The sequence below is a fragment of the Pleurodeles waltl genome, chromosome 5 (genome assembly GCF_031143425.1).
Source record: "Pleurodeles waltl isolate 20211129_DDA chromosome 5, aPleWal1.hap1.20221129, whole genome shotgun sequence".
NCBI classification, from domain to species: domain Eukaryota; kingdom Metazoa; phylum Chordata; class Amphibia; order Caudata; family Salamandridae; genus Pleurodeles; species Pleurodeles waltl.
The window spans coordinates 418,708,089-418,730,779 of NC_090444.1; positions in this window are offsets into that span (position 1 = coordinate 418,708,089).

Consider the following 22,691-nt stretch of genomic DNA (forward strand, 5'->3'; position numbering starts at 1 on the left):
GTCCCTGTAATATTTGGTTTTTTTAAAGTTAATTTCTAAAGTTTTTAAAATTTTATTTCCTAACTGTAACCTCTAAACTTTGACAGTGAGTGTGTGAGTGAGTTCCTATGTGTCTCAGTAGGTCTGCAAGTGGATGTGAGAGTGTCTGAGTGGGTCTGTCAGTCAGTGTGAGAGTGTCTGAGTAGGTCTGTAAATGGGTGTGTCAGCCTCTGAGTGGGACTGTGAGTGTGTGCGTTAGTGTCTAAATGGATCTGTGAGTGAGTGTGCATGAGTATCTGAATATGTCTCTAAGTGGGTACATGAGTCTGAGTGCATCTGCGAGTGAGTGCATGAGTTTCTGAGTGGGTCTGTGAGTGAGTGCATGAGTCTCTGAGTGGGTCTGTGAGTGGGTGCGTGAGTGTCTAAGTTGGTCTATGAGTGGGTGCCTTAGGGTCTGAGTGAGTGTCTGAATGCATCTGTGAATGGGTGAGTGAGTGTCTGTGTGGGTGTGTCAGTAGCTGAGTGAGTGACTCGGTCAGAACGGAACCTCACCTGACTGTTTTCCAACAAAAGTTGACAGTTTTCCACAAAATGTCTACCCACCTGAAGTACTTTCAACTGGTTAGTTAGTAAGTGCTACCTTGTTGGGTAAATGTCCAGTGTGTATTCTACACTACAGCTGCATAATGGACCACGAGGAAAGGTCTCCAGGAACTTTTTTGTGTGTTTGGCAATGTGGCTGTTCCTCAGGCATCTTTCTCCAGAATTCTGTGTCAACATGAATCCTCCTATAGAGAGGCCAACAAGACTACAAAGACCAAATATCAAAATCAAATTCAAACCACAGCACTTAATCTTAAGCATAAAAGATGTAGTTGGATATTTTTGAAGTCATAAAGATTTCCGACCAGTCCTTCTTGAAAAATGAATTCTTCTTTATTGTGAGCTTGAAGTTTCATTCACGTCAAAACAGTCCTTCATATCAATTTATTCATTGTCAGCCAAAACATGTTTCGTCACTATAGAGACTTTCTGAAGGCTGTAAAATATAAGAATGGACATACACTCATGTTCCAAATATATTATAAAGCTAAAAACATAACATAACTCAATGATCATAACCCTGTGCAAATAGATGGATACCTACACCATATATAAAGGAAAAATGATAACAAACACAAAAAGTAAAGAAAAAGGAAAACACCAAATTGTGGTAACTGAAACCATAAATGATATACAGTAACCATATAGAAAAGAATGGCAAATCTATTGAAAAAATAAATAGTACCCAAAGTGTGTCAAAGACACATGCAATAGAGTGTTGTCATAGGGATTTAGTCAGAGTCACGATCTATCACCATTTCAACATACCATAAAGATATAGACCCTCGTTACAACCCTGGCGGTTGGTGATCAAGCAGCAGTAATACCACTAACAGGCCGGCGGTAATAAATATGAAGTGATGACCACAGCGGAAACCGCTCAGACAGACAGCCACTTTAACACACCGACTGCCAGGGCGAAATCAACAGGCACCATGGCGGTAACCGCCTACAGCCAGGCGGAAGACAATGTTACGCCCACTGTATTATGACAAACCAAACCGCCACCTTTTCCGGGGCTGTACCAACAACATCAAAAGCCTGGCAGAAACACTGCACAGAAGGGAAATGACATATCTGGAGACTAAAGGAAGAACCAAGCCGCCATGGAGCCCGAGTTGCATGTGTTTCCCATGCTCTTCTACGTTCTGCTCCACTACGGACACCAACGCCGGCGAAGATGACCACAGTGATTACTGCCACCTAGCACACAGGGGAGAGTGGGAGGAAAAACATGCAACACCCCTACCCCCAAAACCATACACACAAGCATATGTAATAACATTACATGTTCACCCCGTACCCTCCAGGAATAATGCAAGGACAAAATGAATTGATTAAAGTGAGTGCAATAAGATAAAATAGTATAAATACGTGCATCCAAATTAACAGGTATATACATATTCACAATTGTAGGGACACTGCCCAGTCCCTCAATGTCTGTGGGCCACAGGGCCACATCACATAATCCAAGGCCCCACCTCACTCCTGCAACAACACGGAGAGCACACTGCAGGGGCATCAGGTTGAAAATAGCCAGGCACCTCAGGGGGACAGGGAATGGGGGGCACCTCAGCCAGAAAATGGTACAACGTCACGGGTCCTGGAGGGGCCAACATGCCCATTATTCTGTCCTGGGGAGTGCAAGGCCACAGTCTCTCAAATGGGTGACTTGCCCACTGGCTCTGGAGGGTGCAAAATGCCCTGTGCTTGATCCTGGGGAGTGCAAGGCCACAGTCTCTCAAGTGGGTGACTTGCCCACTGGCTCTGGAGGTGACAACATTCCCTGTGCTTGGTCCTGGGGAGTGTAAGGCCACAGTCTCTCAAGTGGATGTCTTCTTCCACTGGTTCTGGATGGGGCATTGTGCCCAGTGAGCGTCATCCTGTGGAGGATGGGTTGAGTGGATGGCTTCTCCACTGGTTCTGGAGGGGGCATTGAGCCCTGTGATGCAGATCTTGGGGAGTGCAAGGTCACAGTCTCTCACCTGGGTGTCAGACCCACAGGATTTGCTGAGGCCAGGCCGCACAACAGCCCAGGGAGACAAGACAACACACTGTCCGCCGACGGTGACAGCTGCTCAGTGGTGGTAGTGGTGGTGCTGCTGGTGGAACTGGCAGTGGTGGGGGGAGGTTCCAGCCCTTCCCCTGCAGCCGCGAACGGCTGCCCACTTGGGCTGCTGCTGCTGGCAGTGGTGCTGGTGGCGGTGCTGGCAGTGGAGGGGGAGGCTCCGGCCCTTCCCCTGCAGCCTCTAGGGCTGCTGCTGCTGGCAGTGGTGCTGGTGGCGGTGCAGGAGGCGGTGCTGGCAGGGTTGTGGGGAGGCTCCAGCCCCTCCCCTGCACCCTCAGACAGCTACACCACCATGGTTGGTGGTGGGGGCTCCGAATGAGTCCCTGCACCAGGCCCCTTGTCTCTCCTGCCTGCTGTTGCAGGCCCCTTGCCCCTCCTTCCTTGGGCTGCCTCCTTGCCCTTCTGTCCTGCAGCTGGGGCTGCCTCCGTGCCCTTCCATCCTGCAGCTGGGGCTGCCTCCGTGCCCTTCCATCCTGCAGCTGGGGCTGCCTCCTTGCCCTTCCGTCCTGCAGCTGGGGCTGACTCGTTGCCCTTCCTCGACGCACTTGGGGCTTGCACCCTGTCCGTCTGCCTTCCTGGTGGCTGGGATCCTTTCCCACCTGGAGTAGTTAGGGACACTACTGTGCCTATGGACTGGGTGGCTGAGGTGCTTGCCTGGGTTTTGACCGCCCTGGCCTGACGTGAGGGACGAGGGGGAGGGGTAGGGAAGAGGTTAACGGTGGAGAGGAAAAGCTGCTAAGGGACATTGGGGCGGGAAGAGGAGATGGTTTGGGAGTGGAGGATGAGGGAGTGGTGGCCTGTCTGCTGTGTTTGGGTGCATGTGCATGGGCTGGATGCTGTTGTGAGGTGGATGGCTGTTGGGGGTCTGAATGCTTGCATTTGTGTACTTTGGGAGGAGGGGGCACAGACACAGTGGGAGAGGACACAGTTCATGCAGATGTGAGTGTAGACGCAACTGGGCCTCCTCACTCAGGGCAACAGTGCTAACTGGGGCAGGGCCTGAGGTGCCTGGGGCAAAGGAGATGCCCACCCTCCTGGGTGAGCGGGCACAGGAACCTTGCTGAGGGGCTGCTGGGAGGGCGGTGCTGGTATGGGGTGTGGTAGCTGTACCAGTAGCTGGGGTGGGCATAGAAGTGTCCGCCACCACCACCAGGGAGCTCCCATCGGAGGAGGCACCCGTGTCCGAACTGTCCCCTCCTGTCTCCGCTGTGATGCTCCCCTTGCCCTCCATCCCACTGGTGCCCTCACCGCCAGTGGATTCGGCCTCCTCGGTCCTGTGGGATGCAGCCCTCTCCATCGCCGGTGCCTCTGCTCCTCCGCTAGATGATGCTAATTCACATAAGGACAGGGTGACAAAACAAAAAGGGGGTGGGGAGAGACAAAGGATACCCTTGGTCAATGGCACCAACAACACCACTGTTGGCATACACGACACACTCACACACAGGGAACAGCCCTACGCACTAGGCAATGCACTACCAGTCACAATGCTAGTCACCAGCCCATGGATAGGAACACCTAACCCCAACCCACCAGGCGCAAGTTTTATATTGGGGCACTATACTCACCCCCTTGTGGCTGATGTGATGCCCCAAAGCACCCATCTAGCTCTGGATAGGCCACCACCAGTATGCAGGCCATCAGGGGGGTCAGGGTTCCCTTTTCAGCAGGAGGTGGAGGCTGGAGATGGCCGTGTGGCAGCAGTGGACCCTGTGGACAGTGAAGATGAGGAGGCAGAGGATGAGGATGAGGACAACAGTAGTGCAATTATTCATCAATACTTCCAATGACACACAGGTAAGACAGCATAACTTCACATTTAATTGACAGTTTTGTGTTTGACATTGTCACTGGCAGGCAGTTTTTCCCACTTAAATGGCCTCTCACTGTACCCTTTGGCATCTCTATCTGCAGATATTGGTGCCCCACTATCGCTCCTAGTGTGTTCACTGCAGCCAATTACAGGTCTTCCCTATGTATACATTACTGTACAGTTGAAATGCAATGTTTAAACCTTGATAAACGAATACATACTTAAATCATTTGACATACTCCATACTTGTATTTTTTCAAAGAGTGTTTATTTAAGTGCTAAGAAGTAGAGAGGGAAGTGCAATGGGCTGGGGTGATGATGGAGGAAGGTCCAGGATAGAATCCAGTCTATTTGCATCACAGGTGCATTGTCCATGGGGGCATAGGAAGGGGAGCAATGTCATGGAGACCAGATCCTCGGGGTTTGCGCACGTTCCCAACATGTCCACCACAAGACAGCTCCAAAACTCTGATAGCAATATCACAGAGCCTAAGAGAGTCCAAGTGGGGAAAAGGGGATTAGGAAGGGAACAGCTGGGAAGGAGACCTGTAGGAAGCAAAGGTTAAACAACACAATATCAAGATATAATCACATTGATGTTCATAAAAACTCTCTGTTGAATCTAGGGTTCAATGATACTCAGAACATGAAATAACACTCTGTTGCATCTAGAGTTCAATGATACTCGGAACATGAAATAACAACTCGGAACATAAAGTAACACTCTGTTGAATCTAAAGTTCAATGATACTCGGAACATGAAATAACACTCTGTTGAATCTAGAGTTCAATTATACTCGGAACATGAAATAACACTTAGACTGAAAAAACATGAATGACCTAGAACTAGACTCTAACTAGGCCTCAAGAAATCTAGGTACCTGGAAAGGAATCAAGAATGGTTAATGCAATGTTTCATATGAACTTTTCATGACTTGTTACATACTGTCTAGGAATATAAGAACCTTCTAGAATAATGTTTCAAAACAAACATTGCATCTTGACAAAATGTAATCTGAAACATTCCCTGGAAAACAATAGCAATTGTACTAAGGACTTAATATGCACAAAGAATGTAACATCTTGAAAATTCAAAGGCCCTGGATAATTGTGTGCACTTCAGGAAACACTACACATCAAACTTTTAATTGCCATGAAATGATCGCGCACACTGTAAGCGATCTGAGCTCCTAGGTTTAAATGAGGGAAATGAATCGCGCACACTGCCGATTCCAACAAGTATATGCAAATGCCATGAAATGATTGCGCACTCTGTAAGCGATCTGAACATCAAGGTTTAAATGCGTGAATGAATCGTGCACACTGCCGATCCCAACAAGAATATGCAATTGCCATGAAATGATCGCGCACTCTGTAAGCAATCTGAACATCAAGGTTTAAATGCAGGAATGAATTGCACCCACTGCCGATCCCAACAAGAATATGCAAATGCCATGAAATTATTGCGCACTCTGTAAGCGATCTGAACATCAAGGTTTAAATGCGGGAAATGAATCGCGCACACTGCCGAGTCCAACAAGTATGTGCAAATGCCATGAAATGATCGCGCACTCTGTAAGCGATCTGAACATCAAGGTTTAAATGCGGGAATGAATTGCGCACACTGCCGATTCCAACAGGAATATGCAAATGCCATGAAATGATCGCGCACTCTGTAAGCGATCTGAACATCAAGGTTTAAATGCGGGAATAAATCCTGCGTCTTGCCGATTCGAATGCCACCATGCAAATGGCAAGAAATGGTCGCGCACAATGAGTATCAAGAGTTAAATGCAAGGAATGAATCGCGCTTCTTGCCGATTCGAATGCCACCATGCAAATGCCAAGAAATGATCGCGCACAATGAGTATCAAGAATTAAATGCAAGGAATGAATTGCGCGTCTTGCCGATTCGAATGCCACCATGCAAATGCCAAGAAATGGTAGTGCACACTGAATAACAAGAGTTTAATGCCAGGAATGAATCGCGCGTCTAGCCGATTCGAAAGCCAATATGCAAATGTCAAGTAATCACGAGCACATTCACACGCACAAGGAAAATCTTTCAACATGAAAGCCAGGCCCAAAAACTCAAATGCCTTTGAAAACGGGGTCGGGGGCCCAGCCCAACCTCCCTCTTACCTCCCTGTTCAAGTATCACCAATACAATGAAGGGCAAGGCCTGGAAGGTCAAAGTAGGCCTCCGGAACAGGAGCTCAGGAAGTTGCTGGTGCTCTGCACCGGGACCTCTGAATAGTGAGCACGTGGAGCTCTGCTGGTTCCCTTATATAGAATATGGCCCAGCCCACAAATCACACCCAGTCATGCTGCAGGGAAAGCTTCTAGAAGGTCTTAGAAAGGGACCACACCCTGATACACTCTGTAAGCCTGCAGCAATACCTTGCAAATGAACATTATTAGCAAACATTATTAATAGTGGTTTTAAGGTAAACCACTGCAAAGCAAAAGGTTAACAAACTGCATATAAACACAATGCATGAATTATGCTCTTGCATGAAGACTGGGTTTTTGCATTTTAGTTGCCCGTAGAGCGCGCACTGTCCTGATGTTGACAAGCAATGGCAGTTCAAGGTGGATAGGGTGACTGAGTGGGACATAAGGGTGACAATCAGGAGAGTCTTATTTCCCAGCGGGGCTCTTGGCAATAGTCTCTGGCTTCTGCCTGGATCACAGGGACCTTCTGAAGGGTAGGGGTGCTGGTGGCCTGCTGTTCCTGTGGCGGGTCCTCCTGCCCACTAGCAGCAGCGGAGGTGGAGGGCTGTTCGTTGGTTTGACTAGTGTGAGGGGCCCGGTGGTGTGCCACTGCCTCCTTCATAGGGTTGGCCATGTCTGCGAGCACCCCTGCAATGGAGACCAGGGTGGTGTTGATGTACTTCAAGTCCTCCCTGATCCCCAGGTACTGTCCCTCCTGCAGCCACATGTTCTATTGCAACTTGTCCAGTATCTGGCCCAACGTATCCTGGGAATGTTGGTATGCTCCAAGGATTGCCGTGAGGGCCTCCTGAATAGTAGATTCCCTGGGCCTGTCCTCCCCCTGTTGCACAGCAGTCCTCCCAGCTTCCCTGCGCCTCTGTCCCCTGAACCGTGTGCCCACTGCCATTGACCCCAGGTCCCTGATCATCCTGTGTTTGTGGGGTGCCCTGGGGTCCCTGTAGTGGTGGACACACTGCTGATTGACGTGTCCTGGGGACAGAGGTATGGCCCGCTGGGTGGGTGCTGTGGTGATGTTTCCTGAGGGTGGAGGCTCTGTGGTGGTGTGAGACTGTGTCTGGGTAACCGACTGTCCGGAGATCCCTGATGGACCAGGTTGGTCATCCTGATTCAGGCGACCAGAGCTGCTGTCATCACTGTGGGCCTCTTCTGTGGGGGACTGGATGTTGCTGGCACCTCTTCTGCGGTGACATTGGCTGGGATACCTGTGGGTATGTAATTGCAGTGTTATTGTTTCTGCATGTTATATATTGTGCATGGGTGTGTTGCCCTCTATGGTTGTTATTGCCCTACTGCCCTGGCAGATTTGCCTTGTGTGAGTTGTCATTTGGTGGGCTAGGTGATTCTCTCCAGTGTGCATGCAGTGGTGATAGGTGTCCATGCAGGCCTGTGAGGGGTGTCCATGCATTGGTGAGGGGTTGGTATTGGGATGAGTGGGTTGTGATGGTGGGGTATGTGGGAGGTGGTGGAGTGATGGGAGTGAGGGTAAGGGTGGGGGTTTGTGATGGCATGCAGGTGGGGGGGTGATAGTAATAGAGTATGTCCAGTCCTCCTCCTACTCCTGCCAGGCCCTCAGGATGCATGATTGCCAAGACTTGCTCCTCCCATGTTGTAAGTTGTGGAAGAGGAGGTGAGGGTCCACCGCCAGTCCTCTGTACTATGAGCTGGTGTCTTGCTGCCACGGAACGCACCTTCCCCTGTAAGTCGTTCCACTTCTTCCTGATGTCATCCCTTGTTCTGGGGTGCTGTCCCATGGCGTTGACCCTGTCCACGATTCTCTGCCATAGCTCCATCTTCCTAGCAATGGATGTCTGTTGCACCCGTGATCCAAATAGCTGTGGCTCTACCCAGATGATTTCCTCCACCATGACCCTTAGCTCCTCCTCAGAGTACCTGGTGTGTCATTGTGGTGACATGGGTGTAGAGTGAGTGGTGGGGGTGAGGGTGTGTGGGGTGATGTGTTGGGGTGTGTGATGTAAAGTGCGTGTGCGGTGTATACGTGATGGTGTTATGTGGTTCTGGTTGTGTGGGTGCTCTTGCTGTATCTCTCTCTGGTAGCAATGCTTTGTAGTCGTAAAGGGTTGTGGGTAATGTGGGTGGGTGTTTTATAGTTGTGTGGGTGTGGTGTGTGTATGGGTGTCACATTTGTGTAGTTTGAATTGACCAATGTGGTGTTGTTTTGTATGTGTGTGTGTATTTTGAGCGTGGTGGTATGTACTGCCAATGGTTTACCGCCATTGAATGTCCACTGCGATGATTCATGGGTCATATTGTGATGGGCGTTGTTCTGTTGGCGTAACAGTATGGGTTTTGCTACCGCCAGTTTATCACTGACCTTGGTATATGAAAAAGAAAAAAAATGAAAAAGAAAGAAAAAGAGGAAATAAATATAAATAAGAAACCAAGAGGATCATAAAATATGTAAGAAAACAGGAAACTAAGAACTGAGAAAAGGTAATGCATTCCTATGTAAATACCTGTGCCTGGCGCTCAATATTTACATGAGTAAGTCCAAAAAAGTCCATATACTGTTGTCGGTATGATGTCAAAAGGGCAGATAAATTCCAAAAAAATTCAAATTCAAAGTTGAATTAATAGTAACATTTCATGGGACTATGATAAGCCCTATGCCTGTCAACTGAAACATACTTTAAACAAGACTACAAAGATGTAAATCTCCACCAAACCAGTGTCCTTCTTTTAAGCTATATGATGTAAGTGCTTATTTTTTTGGGTGGGGATATCCTCATATTCTTCGGCATCAAGAACCCACCACCAAAGTTGTCAGGAAACTCACAGGGGGGGCGCATTGGTGAGCTGTCCATCATCCTGACAAAAGGCAGGAATGTCTTTGCATACTAATAAGGTGGACGGGGTGGGACCAAGTGGGGAGAATTTCAAGGTGATTTGCACATGTTTAAAAAAAAAAACACCATTATTCAGTGAAAAAAACCAAAGGTTACAGGGGCGTTATAGTTAGGAAATAGAATTAAAATGTTAAAATAACTATAGAAATTCACTTAGAAAACAAAGGCTAAAGGGACGTTATAGTTAGGCTCACATTTTAAATGTACAAAACCATAGAAATTCACCTGTTATTGTTAGAGTTATCTGAAGTAACTATAAATCATGTACTAAGGTAACTATAACTCGCACCTTCACCATGCACAGCAAATTACCCCACAAATTACGGAACTTATGACATATTTGATAACATCATTGATAATATCAATGTAATATTTGTAGTAACATTTGTTATGAAAAAAACTGTGCATGGTGGGGGCACGAGTTATAGTTACCTTAGAGAACGAGTTATAGTTACTTTAGATAACTCTAATTATAGCAGTTGGATGTCTATAGTTTTGTATGTTTAAAATGTGAGTCTTACTATAAAGTCACTGTGTCACTGTAAGTTTGGCTTTTTAAGTGAAAAAAAAAAAAAAAAAAATATATATATATATATATATATATATATATATATATATATATATATGTAATTGTATACTTATATACATATGTATGTTAGAGTTCCCTGCCCACATAAACAGTTCATGAATGTTTCAGGAAGGCTTACTCTAATAATACATTGATACATCACACATTCGTTGTAGGCTTCAACAAAAAAAATCAGAACTTTCACAGCCAACATTTTGCACAACTTCTGCCTCTTCCTCAGTACTGATAAATGCCTAATCATTTACATTCACCAAATCAATGTGAGTTTCACTTCTGAATTTTGTCTCCCTCTTATGCTTTAGTTTCTCAGGTCTTTGTAGATTATCTCACTGTGTATATATGTGTGCCGCTCCACTCTACACTTCTCCACTGTATGAGACTCCACTCCACACTAGTTTACTTAACGCTATTACACTGAATGCAACTCCGCTCTACAACTCTTCACTGTATGCCACTCCACTATATGCCAGTGTATGCTATTCCACTCTACGCCACTCCACTGTGTGCCACTCCACTCTATGCGATTCCACTGTGTGCAACGTCATTCCACGCTCCTTCATTTTACGCCATTCCAGTGTATGGCACTCCACTTTAAGCCGTTTCATTCTACGCTATTCAATTGGACCTCACTCCAATGTACGCACTCCACTGTATGCTATTAAACTCTACCCCATGCAACTTTACGCCACTCCAGTCTACACCATTCCCTTATGTATCACACTACTGTATGCTACTCTACTATACACTATTACACTCTATGCCACTGCACTATACAACACTCCGCTCAATGCCACTCCATCCAACGATATTACATTGTAAACAACTCCACTCTATGCATCCCAATCTATGCTATTACACTGTGTGCAACTCCACTCTATGCCTCTTCTGGGTACGCCACTTCAAAGTATGGCACTCCGCTATACGTACTCCAGTATATGCTATTCCACTGTATGCCATTCTACTCTATGCTATTCCACTGTATGCCTTTCCAATGTATGCTACTTCACTCTACTCCACTTCAGTGTATGCCACTGCACTGTAAGCCACTCCACCGTATGCTGTTTCATGTACCCCACCGCACTGTACACTACTCCAGTCTACAACTCTCACATATACGCCACTGGACTCTACGCTATTCTACTCTATCATATTCCACTATACTCTTTTCTACTCTGCGCCACTCCACTGTACTCCACTGTATGCTACTCCTCTGTACATCACTCCAGTCTACACTATTACACTGTATGCAAATTCATTCTTTGCCCCTCTTATGTATGGTATTTCACTCTAGCCCACTGTACTGTACTCCCCCCCATTTTATGTTATTACGTTGTTCCCTCAGCCCACAATACACCACTTCAGTCTAAACCACTTCACTGCGCACCACTCCAGTGTACTTTACTACACTATATGCTATTACAGTTTATGCCACTCTACTGTGCATTACTACACTATACACAATTACACGCTACGCCACTCCAGTGTATGCTACTCCACTCTACACCACTCCAGTGTACTCTCCTCTACTTTATATAACTCTACTTCACAAAACTCTACTATACTCTTTCACTCTACTATATTCTGCTCTACCTAATCCATATGCACTCCACTGTCAAAATTTGCACTTTGCTCTTTGCCTGAACGCTCAATTGTACACACTCTACTTCACTCTACGACAGTTTCCAACACTGTACGACACAGCACTCCACTTTACTATATGAGACACCACTCCAATTTATCTTTCCCCGACTCTATGCTATGCCACTTCAATGTATGCTACCCTACTCTAGCTAACTCCACTGTACCCCTCCCCACTCTACGCTACGCCACTCCACTCCACGCCTCTATACTCCACTGTACAACATTCCACTGCACGCTATTCACCTGTATACTAGTCAACTTTATGTTACCCCATTCTATGCCACTACAGTGTATGCCACTTCACTCTATAGCACGTCATTGTATGACACTCTCCTCCACTCTATATAACTCCACTCTATAAAAGTCTATGACATTCTAATCCACACTATATCTATACACTCCACTGTCCTACCTCATACTCCACTCTATGCCCATACTCTTCAAAGTACAACACTCATTTCCACTACACAACAGTTTTCTATATGACATAGCACTCCACTCTACTGTATGAGACCCCACTCCAGTTTACTACATGTGGTACGTCACTCCACTCCACTCCATGCCACTCTACTTTACAACACACAAATACACTCCATTGTACTTTACTCCACTTCATGTTACACCACTGTACTCCACTGTATGAGACTTAACCTCACTCTATGCTACTATAAAACAATCCACTCTATGCAGCTCCACTATTTCACACACTACTGTACTCTATGTAACTCCATTCTACAAAACTCTACTACACTGTCTGCAACTCTCTTACACTTTACTCCTATCTATACCCTTTGACTCTACTCCACAACACTGTACTGTACTGTATTCCACTATGCAACACTCTACTCCACTGTACTCTATGACACTCTAGTTCACTATACAACACTGTAGGCCACTTTTTGTATGCCACTGCACACCATTTTACTCTATTATACTCTGACACAGTACTCTAATATACTCCACTCTGTGCCACTCAATGCCATTGTACTGTATAACATCATATACCAATCCACTGCACCATACTCTATAGCACTTTACTCTCCTGTACATCACTCCCACTACACTGTAACGAACAACTCAGTACTACAATTTATGACACTTTACTCAACCGTATGCTAACCCTCTCCACTCTACTGCACAGCATGGCATTATAGTCTATGACACACCACTCCACTCTATGACACTTTACTTCACTCCAGTGGATTCCACTCCATAATACTCCACTCCACTACACTGTTTCCCACTCTACGCCACTGTACTATACTCCCCTCTATGCAGGTGTACTGTCAAACACTCTACTCCATTGTATGCAACTCCGCTCTAAAACACAGTACTACACTCTATGCCACTCTATGACTTTCTACTCTATTCTATGCCCAGCCACTCTACACCACTTAACTACACAGTATGGCACACAATGACATGCCATTCAACTTCTCTCTATGCTACATCACTCCACTACATGACACACCACTCCACTTTATGACACTCTTCTACACTCTATTCTACGACACTCCACTTGACATTACTCCACTCTATGACACGTTAATTATTCTTACTCCACTCTAAAACACTTTACTCCACTCTATGACAGTCTACTACATCCTATTCTACTGTTCGACATGCCATTCCACTGTACAACTCGCTGTTCCAGTCTACAATACTTTACTTTACTATATGAGATACTCTGTACGATACACAACTACACTCCACTGTACTCCACTCAATTCCAATCTACAATACTCCAGTTTAAGACAACAGAATCTACAACACTCTCCTTCACTATACTGTACGACACTCCATATAACAATTACCCACTTGGAACACTGGACTCTAGGATTTGAAACATTTTTATAAAAACAAAAATTGAAAAAATGCTAATTTAATGAAAAAAAAAGGTTAAAGCTTAGTTATAGGTAAGAAAATGTATTTCCCTATATATTTAAAACCTCTAAAGTTATAGTTATCATTTTCATTTACAATTTATCCACCACTTTCAAATTGTTATATATAGCAGACCTTGTTACATACTCTTTGCAGCTCACTAACCACACAACACTAACAAAAACTCATCACTCTACTATGCACTGTGTTCTCACAAATAATGACACTACACACTGCAAAGTTACATTGTGTGAGACTCTCTGTCACTCCTCTTTATGACACTACACTCAACACACTGGACTATACAACATTCTAGTCTACTGAACTCCACTGTATGCCACTACACTCTATGACACTCTCTAAGCAACTCTTCAACACTCTACTCAATGACACTTTACCACACTCCATTTCACGACACTCCAGTCAATGACACTCCATTGTACAACACTCAGTTCTGCTGTTCAACAGGCCACTAAACTACAAAACGCTGCTCCACTCTATAATTCTTCACTCCATGGAACGACACACCATGGCACTGTACTGTATAACACCTTACTCCACTGTACGCTATGTCACACCACTGTACTCGATTCCACTCTATTCTGCTCTGTAATACTCCATTCTATGACACTAAACTCTACAACACTCTCCTTCACTGTACTGTGCTACATTCTACTTTATGACAGTCCAATCAATGACACTCCACACTGTGAATTAAGATACATTTTTATTAAACAATAAAACCAATTAACAATCAATGAAAAAAACAAAGGTAAAGTATAATTTATAGTTAGAAATACATTATGTATTCTTTCTATATAAACCAAACTTAAAATACACAAACATTAAAAATTGTAAAGTTATCATTATAACTTCAATAAATAATTTAGACACCATCTTCAAATTGCTTTAAGTCGTGCACCTCCAAACTTAGGGTCTGATTATGACCGTGGCTGAGGAGATTACTCCGTCACAACCGTGATGGATATCTCGCCCGCTGTGTTACAAGTTCCATTATATCCTACGAGACTTGTAATACAGAGGATGGGATATTTGCCACTTTTGTGACGGGGTGATCCCCCCACCCAGGTCACAATCAGGCCCACAGTCTTGTCACATCACTTGCCACACTATATTAACTATAACTCATGCCTTTTCCATGCAGTGTTTATACCCTTGCATACTACATCACTTATAGCATGTGAAATCATAGAATTCATAACAACACTTATACCAGGATGGGGATAAAAAAATATCCCCCTGCAATGCAAACACTCAATCCACAGCTTGATCATGGTAAATCCTTGATTGACACAGGTTGCGATCATCCTGACCGCCAATCCAGTAAAGAGGCTTACTGACTAGGCCAACATGAAAACAATAGGAAAGTAATTAATCCAACCAAGCACCCTGTCGCTATCATGAGGGGAACAACTAGTAATCATGGTCCTGTTTCTCAGGATAATCTAGAGTTTGTAAAATCAATAGATCATATACTTGTGGGTGATCCCATTAGGGAGCTGGAGAGGGTTGGCATTGTGGCCATAAAACCATGTGCTCAGAATGGGGGCTTCTCTTTTATATCCTGGAAGTTGGAGAGGATTAAACCAAAGCTCAATGACCAAGAATGGATTTCTTTTGTAGGAGGGTTTGATGTGTGCCTTTTACAAGAAACCTGGGCAACCAAAAAAGTGTTTATTGATGGGTTTGTAGCTTATTTTGTGGAAGCAGTACCCCCTGCTAAATATGAGAGGGCGATTGCAGGGTTAATGATAGTGGTTAAGTGTGATATAGCATGCCCCCATGAGTTACTGAATTTAGATTCTGTTGATCTAATTGGCCTTCAGCTCATGTTTCCTACAGATTTAAACTTAGTTATAATGAATATTTATGCCAGGTCTATATCTGCTGGTAGTGATTCACCTGTTTTATCAAAACTGGATGATATAATTGACAGTTCTCAACACAATGCTAAAGTATTTGTGACAGGAGACATTGATGTTCCCTTTGAGCCTTCACAGCTCATTAAGTTAATAACTGTACAGAAGGATGAGCAGTGTGGTATTCCTACTCTCACTGGTACACCACAACACAATTTCTCTTATGCTGCCCTAAAGGTTGCATCTATAGTGGTTGGCCGGAGTCTGAGAGCATGCCATGGTCAAATTTGCTCTGATCCAGACAGGGCAGCTACATTTAGTAGGGGCTTTCAAGCCAGTATCATTGATTGTGTTCTATTTGATGATTCACAACATTTTGATATGGAGGTTTTTAGATGCACCAAAGTGATCATACCCCTTTGACTATTATTTTAATTAGGAATGATTTTAAGAGATCTTTACCAACTTGTTTCAGTGAGCTCTCTGAACTTCTAGTAGCAAACAATTTTAGAAGAGTCTCTTGGCCCAGCATTTTGGCAAACCAAAAAGTGCATGCTGAGATTTATAAATGGTTTGTGCATTACATTTCTCATTATGAGAATGCTCATGAAGCTGATATACCTATATTAGAGATACAGAAGCATTTTTTTACATATGGCAGGGTGTTTTTTTACAAAGATTCCCCTTTTAAGCCTCACACCTTTTTGAAAGACCCCAAATGGTTCTCACCTAAATAAGAAGTGGCAAAACAAGTTTAAAAAAAGGCTGTTATAGGATGTAGTTGATTAGATATTTGTGCAGTGTACTCCAGATATGTCAATGCGAAATCATGGCAAATATAGCTGGGAGGATGGTAATTGGCAAGATATACTGCAGTCTTATAAAATGAAGGATAGTCACACTTTCTGGCTCACAGCTACCTACGTTAAGACTGTGAGTACAATCCAAGATGCCATCATAGTCAACCCGAGAAATGGGAAGCACATTTTTCTGGATTGTAAGCAGAAGATTGTTCTAATACGCTTTGTGGGATTACTGAGAGCTACGGAAGCAATGCTCCAAACACAGATAGTGGGCAAAGTGGCAGGGTTTTCTTTAGTTTAAAAGATACCCTTTCTTCTATTGATAGATTAAAGACTTCAAAGGCTCCCCAGCCTGTTCATATAACAGGAGATCTATACATGTCTGAACCACAACTCTGGGCTGCATATGCATATCTTTTATTGAACGCTATGACAGAGGGGCTCAGATCCCAGATACTTGGCGGGGCAGAGATAATTCCTGTATACAAGAAGGGTGATGCTGGTTGTCCCAATAATTACAGGCCTATCAGCCTAATAGAAAATTTGCAAAAGATTTTCTTCAGGCAGGTACCTGATGAATTGCAATCCTGAATAGATAATGAGCAAATTTTCCCCCCCTCTAGGCAGGATTCCACTCCAAAACTATTACTATTGATCAAGTTTTTAAGTTCTCTATTATGTATTGGAAATATATTCTGATTAGTAGCCAAAAGCTATATATGGCATTTGTTGACCTTCATGCAGCATTTGACCTTGTACTGTAAGAGAAGCTTTGGAGAGTCTTAGCAAATATGGGGGCTCATAGTGGTTTAACTGCTCTTCTATTAAGACTTTATGAAAGGAATTTTGCACACGTTAGGTGGGGGAATAAGGGTGAACTAACAAAGCACAAACCAATTCGTTGGTGGGTTCACCAGGGGTGCATACTCGTGCCTACCCTATTCACCCTGTATGTGTGATTGTAGCTGCTGAAGTGAGCAAATGATTCCCCTACTTTAAATGGCATAAAAATCCAAATATTGTTATTTGCTGATGATCACTGTTGATCTCAAAAATTTTAATGGGCCTGCAAAATCTGAAAGGCATATTCCTACAGTTCTGCAGGCAGAGGGGCATGGAGCTAAACGTGACTAAAACCAAGTTCATGGTCTTCGGTAGGAACGTGAAGAAAAGTAGGGCTGCCAGGGCTGGAACTGATATGCTTGATACGGTGTTTTGCTTTAATTATTTGGGAGTGACTTTATCTGATAAGTTTCAGCGGGGATCCCATATCAACAAAGGCTCCCTATCAATTTCCCATAGATCTAAACTATCCTGTGTTTCTTTAAAATAACACATTCATGTTCTCTCTCACCTGCCTAGAAGTTTAACATGCTAAGGCTCAGAGTATTGCCCTTTATGGAGCACAAATCTGGGGTTACAATGATACTTTACTAGGGCATTGGTAGCAGTAACTGTCAGTAATTTTCTTATTCCATTATATTATGGCTTAGGTATTAAACATGTAGCTGATTTGGCTCAACTGAAGCCCCTACTCCTCTGGATATGCATTTGGATGACTTCTGAGCTTTCTGATTACAGACACTTCCTGGGAGTTCTATTGAAACTAGACCATGTCCTAAAAGTACCTTGGCTGAGATTTAATTTTAGCTGGTACAAGAAATCTGTCATGATTAAGTTATAGGACGCGGCAAAACAAATCTGCAGGGCAGGTAGGCTGGTATTAACTATGACTTATTGGTTGCTTGTATGTGAACAACAGGTAACAAAGGGCAACCTAAGACATCTGACAGAACAGTTTTTGGAATTCAAACTAACACCAGTATTTGAACCTTCCCTAGACATTATTACTCTGCCTCTGGCTAAAATCTTATAAATAAGATTTAGATTTGGATGCCTTCCACTAAGAAAATTTAGCAGAAACTGGAGAAAGATCAGGTTTAGACAGTTGTGCTGCCAGTAGCATGTACCAGGAGACAGTGGAGCATATTTTGTTTGCTTGTGCTGGGTATCATGGCATGCGCACCAGTTTGTCTGACTTTAGGGGTGTCCCACTGTTTTGAGGCACTGCGAATTCAGACAACGGATACTTCCGGCCCGGTTGTATTTGTGGTATCCTGCTACTTGCTGAGTGTATGGTATAAAGATGAGACATATTTGAAATATACCTCATCCCCTTCAGGGCTACAGTGCATGCAGCTAGCAGCTGGTTTTTCTTATGCACCACTTGTACCATGAATCTGGTTCTTTTAAGTCAACACATTTATATTATAAATATTATTCAGCTGCATCATTATATTCCAACAGGATGAAGCCCTGCACTTCATTGACCATTTGTTTAGGCTGAAAATTCACACAATCGCACTTTATACTGGGTCTAATGGTGCTTCACTTAAAATTCTGACTTAAGATGCAATAAGTCATAATTACTGCTTTAGTTACTTATATAGCAAGTATTATTGTAAGAATAAATTCTGCATTGAGTAGGCTACCTCAAATGGTTAGCTATTTCTTTGCAAGGAATGATGTTTAAAATAATTGATCCTCTTTATTAGGATTTTCACGTTTCCACATTAGCATATTATATTAGCACACAGATCCTGCGACGCAATATTCTGAGAAGCTTATTTGGAGAGTTCAGAGAAAATGATATGGAATTGCAGACATGCTGAATGTAATGCGGAAAAAACTGAGCACACATTTTTCTTATGGCTAAATTATAGCTGGTGCAAACCTTCTTACAGTCTGATCGGTCTGAGAGACTAAGGGCCATATGTACAAATGTCAAGTTTTATGACTAGAAAAACCTAATGTACAACAGTGTCTCAGACATTGTTAGCAACTCCCAAATGGGTTGCAAGGGACCTTCCTCATTAAAGTTCATGAGGCAGGCCACAAATTGCAACCCATTTGGGAATGGCTGCAATCACAGGTATGGTGTACTGCTGGGGTCACCAGGCCTGTGATTGCTTAATAAATAAAGCATTTTTTCAAATGCAGCCCATTTTTCTTAAATGAACACAGGATGCATTTCAAAAAAAAAAAAATGAAATGTTTAGTTTTATTTTTTCGGAGTAGGAAGTGGCCTGTGGGGCCACTGCCTACTCTGAAAAAATGTTTGCAACCCAATTCATAAAGGGGAAGAGGTCCCTTGGGAACCCCTTCCTATTTGTGAATAGGTTATTTGAAATTGGTGTTAATTGCAATTGTTTTGCGACGACACTCACGGTCACAAAACAATCATTGTGACTCGCAATTATGAAGGAACGGCTTTGGCACACCCCTTCCTAATTGCAATTCACAAACCTATTTTGTGATTTGAAAATAGTTTACTGAATCGCAAAATAGCACTTGTAAATACCAAAATGCTTATTTCTGTGCGCAAACGGCCCGAATCTGCAAATTGGGTCGTTTGCGCACAGAAAAAAGCTTTGTACATCTGGCCTAAATGTTTTTGCCAGCTGAGCTCAGCTTGTTTACAACTGAACTTCTGGGGCCTTTTCATACAAAGTACCCTAGGGGCACCATGTGGATTCAAAGGGTGTGTGAACCCGGTGTGCTCCCCCAGGGGACTTTGGTATTACAGAAGGGGTGGCAGATGCTTGTGTGCCCCTTTCTGTCATACTGATAGCACTGGGGGCCAGTGCTATTGTTAGAAGGAGTTCATTGATTTACATTGGGGTATGGCAACACAAAAATGAGGGAATCACAACCAGCAACTCACCGAATTCCTCGAGACACACCAAATCCTAGACCCTTACCAATCCGGACTCAGGAGCAACCACAGCACCAAAATAGCTCTGCTGGCAGCCACTGATGACATGCACTCCATACTAGACCACAGAAGCACGGTCGCACTCATCATCCTTGACCTCTTCACTGCATTCAACACCGTTTCCCACCCCGGCCTCTGCATCAGACTCTACGATGCCAGCATCCGAGATAAAGCACTGGAATGGATCAGGTCCTTCCTCACCGGAAGAACAAAGAGTGTCAGACTACCGCCATTCACATCAGAACCCAAAGATACATACTATGGAGTACCCCAAGGATCATCACTCAGCCCAATGCTTTTCAACATCTACATGGCCCCACTAGCCAAGATCACCAAACAACATGGGCTAAACATCTTCTCCTATGCCGACAATGCCCAACTGATCCTCTCCCTGTCCGACGACCCTGTGAAGGCCAAGAGAAGTTTCCACAATGGGATCAGAGCAGTCACCGCCTGGATGGAATCCAGCTGCCTCAAACTTAACTCAGACAAGGGAAACGCCACCGGACCCACAGACCACACACGCAATCTAGGCATCATCCTGGACTCCTCACTATCCATGACCCCCTCAGTCAACGCAGTCTCTTCGTCATGCTTCCACACCCTCTGAGCCCTTCGAAAGATCTTCAAGTGGATCCCCTCTGATAAAAGGATGTCAGTCACTCAAGCACTTGTCACTAGCAAACTGGACTACGGCAATACACTCTATGCTAGCATCACCAAGAAACTTCAATCAAGACCTCAAAGAATCCAGAATGCAGCACCCAGACTCCTCCTGGACATCCCCTGACACAACCACATCTCCTCCCACCTCAGACACATACACTGGCTCCCAGTCAACAAGTGCATCACATACAAACTTCTGATCCACACCTTCAAGGCACTACACAGCATAGGACCGGCATATCTCAACCACCGCCTTGCCCTCTATGTACCCAACAGACAACTCTTTTCATCCCAGATTGCCCTGGCAGCCATTTCTGAGATTTGGAAAAGCACAACAAGAGGAAGATCCTTCTCCTACCTCGCAGCCCGGACATGGAACACGCTACCTCTCAAACTCAGGCAGAAAGCATCACTCAAGCAGTCCAGGAAGGACCTCAAGGCCTGGCTCTTCAATTGAGCAGCACACCCACAAACAGCACCTTGAGACACTACGGGTGATTAGCCACCCTTTAAAAATGATTGATTGATTGATTGAAGCACTTTGCCTCTGTGCCCCCGCAAAGGCAAAGAAGCTGCCAGGAGATGCACTAACAATGTACAACAAAAAGGTGATGCACTGTCGGTGCACACTCTGAGGTTAGACCTCTAAGCGGGGGGAGAGGGTCCCATGAACCCCCAATACATCCCCCTGCAGGTGAGTGCAGTTGTTCACTACACCTGCCTGCTAGGATATCTTTCTCACTTCTTGAAAGTGCATGTTCTAAAAAAAAAAAAAAGAAGTAGAGAATTTCACAAGAAAGTCCCAAAGGAGGGAGATGAACCTACAGAGCGAAACACACAAAGTAAAAAGGAGTCAAACAAAAAGAAAAATTGACATGTGCAAGAAACAGTTTAGCAAAATCCCACTGATCAACACGCACTAGATGCATGAAGCAGTTTTGCCGGTCAAGGACAAGGCTTCTGACCACGTACCATCCCAATGTTGCGAGTCTGTAACTTGTTTACCGACTCGCGAAATAGGGATTGTGAGTCACTATTAGGACGGGGCGTGCCAGGGGCATCTTCTCCTAATAGTGAGTCACAGGGCCATATAAGAATGTTTTGCGACCGGGAATGTGGTTGCAAAACATTCCCAGTTACCACCAACTTCAAGTTGGTGGTAACCCATTTGCAAACAGGAGGGGATCCCTAAGGGAACCCTTCCTCTTTGCGAATGGGGTAGCAAACTTTTTTGAAGAGCAGGCAGTGTTCCCAAGGATCACTGCCTACTCTTCAAAAATTAAAAGAAAACTTTTCTGTTTTCTTTTTGTAATGCATCCCATCTTCATTTAAAGAAAACAGGATACCTTACAAAAAAAGACTGCTTTATTTAAAAGCAATCACTAACATGGTGTTCTGCCGCTCCCAGCAGGCCACCATCCCTGTGATTGTGACCATTCCCAAATGGGTTGCAAATTACGGCCTGCCTCATGCATATTAATGAGACAGGTCTCTTGCGATCCATTTGGGAATCGTAAACAGTGCCAAACACACTGTACTACATCCCAGTTTACAATTTCCTAATAGTGAATCACAAAGATTTGCTACTAGGGAATGGCAAACCACTTTTTACAGGCATCTGGTCATTATTTATTATAACCTAATCAGTCAAGCATCTAGTTAAACGATAAGCTGCAGCAGCGCTTAAAGATCACCATTAAAGATTACACTTAGTTTAATCCTACTCCATTAAATGCAGTAGCCTCTTATTTGACAGAAGCTCACTGTGTTAGAGAACCCACAGTTTGCCCTGCTACGCAAATGAAGATGGTCTATGTAGCGAAGAATAATGTGCTGCCTGTGGTTCCACCCACAATTGACAGCAGATTACTGCTACAAGCAACTGACCCTC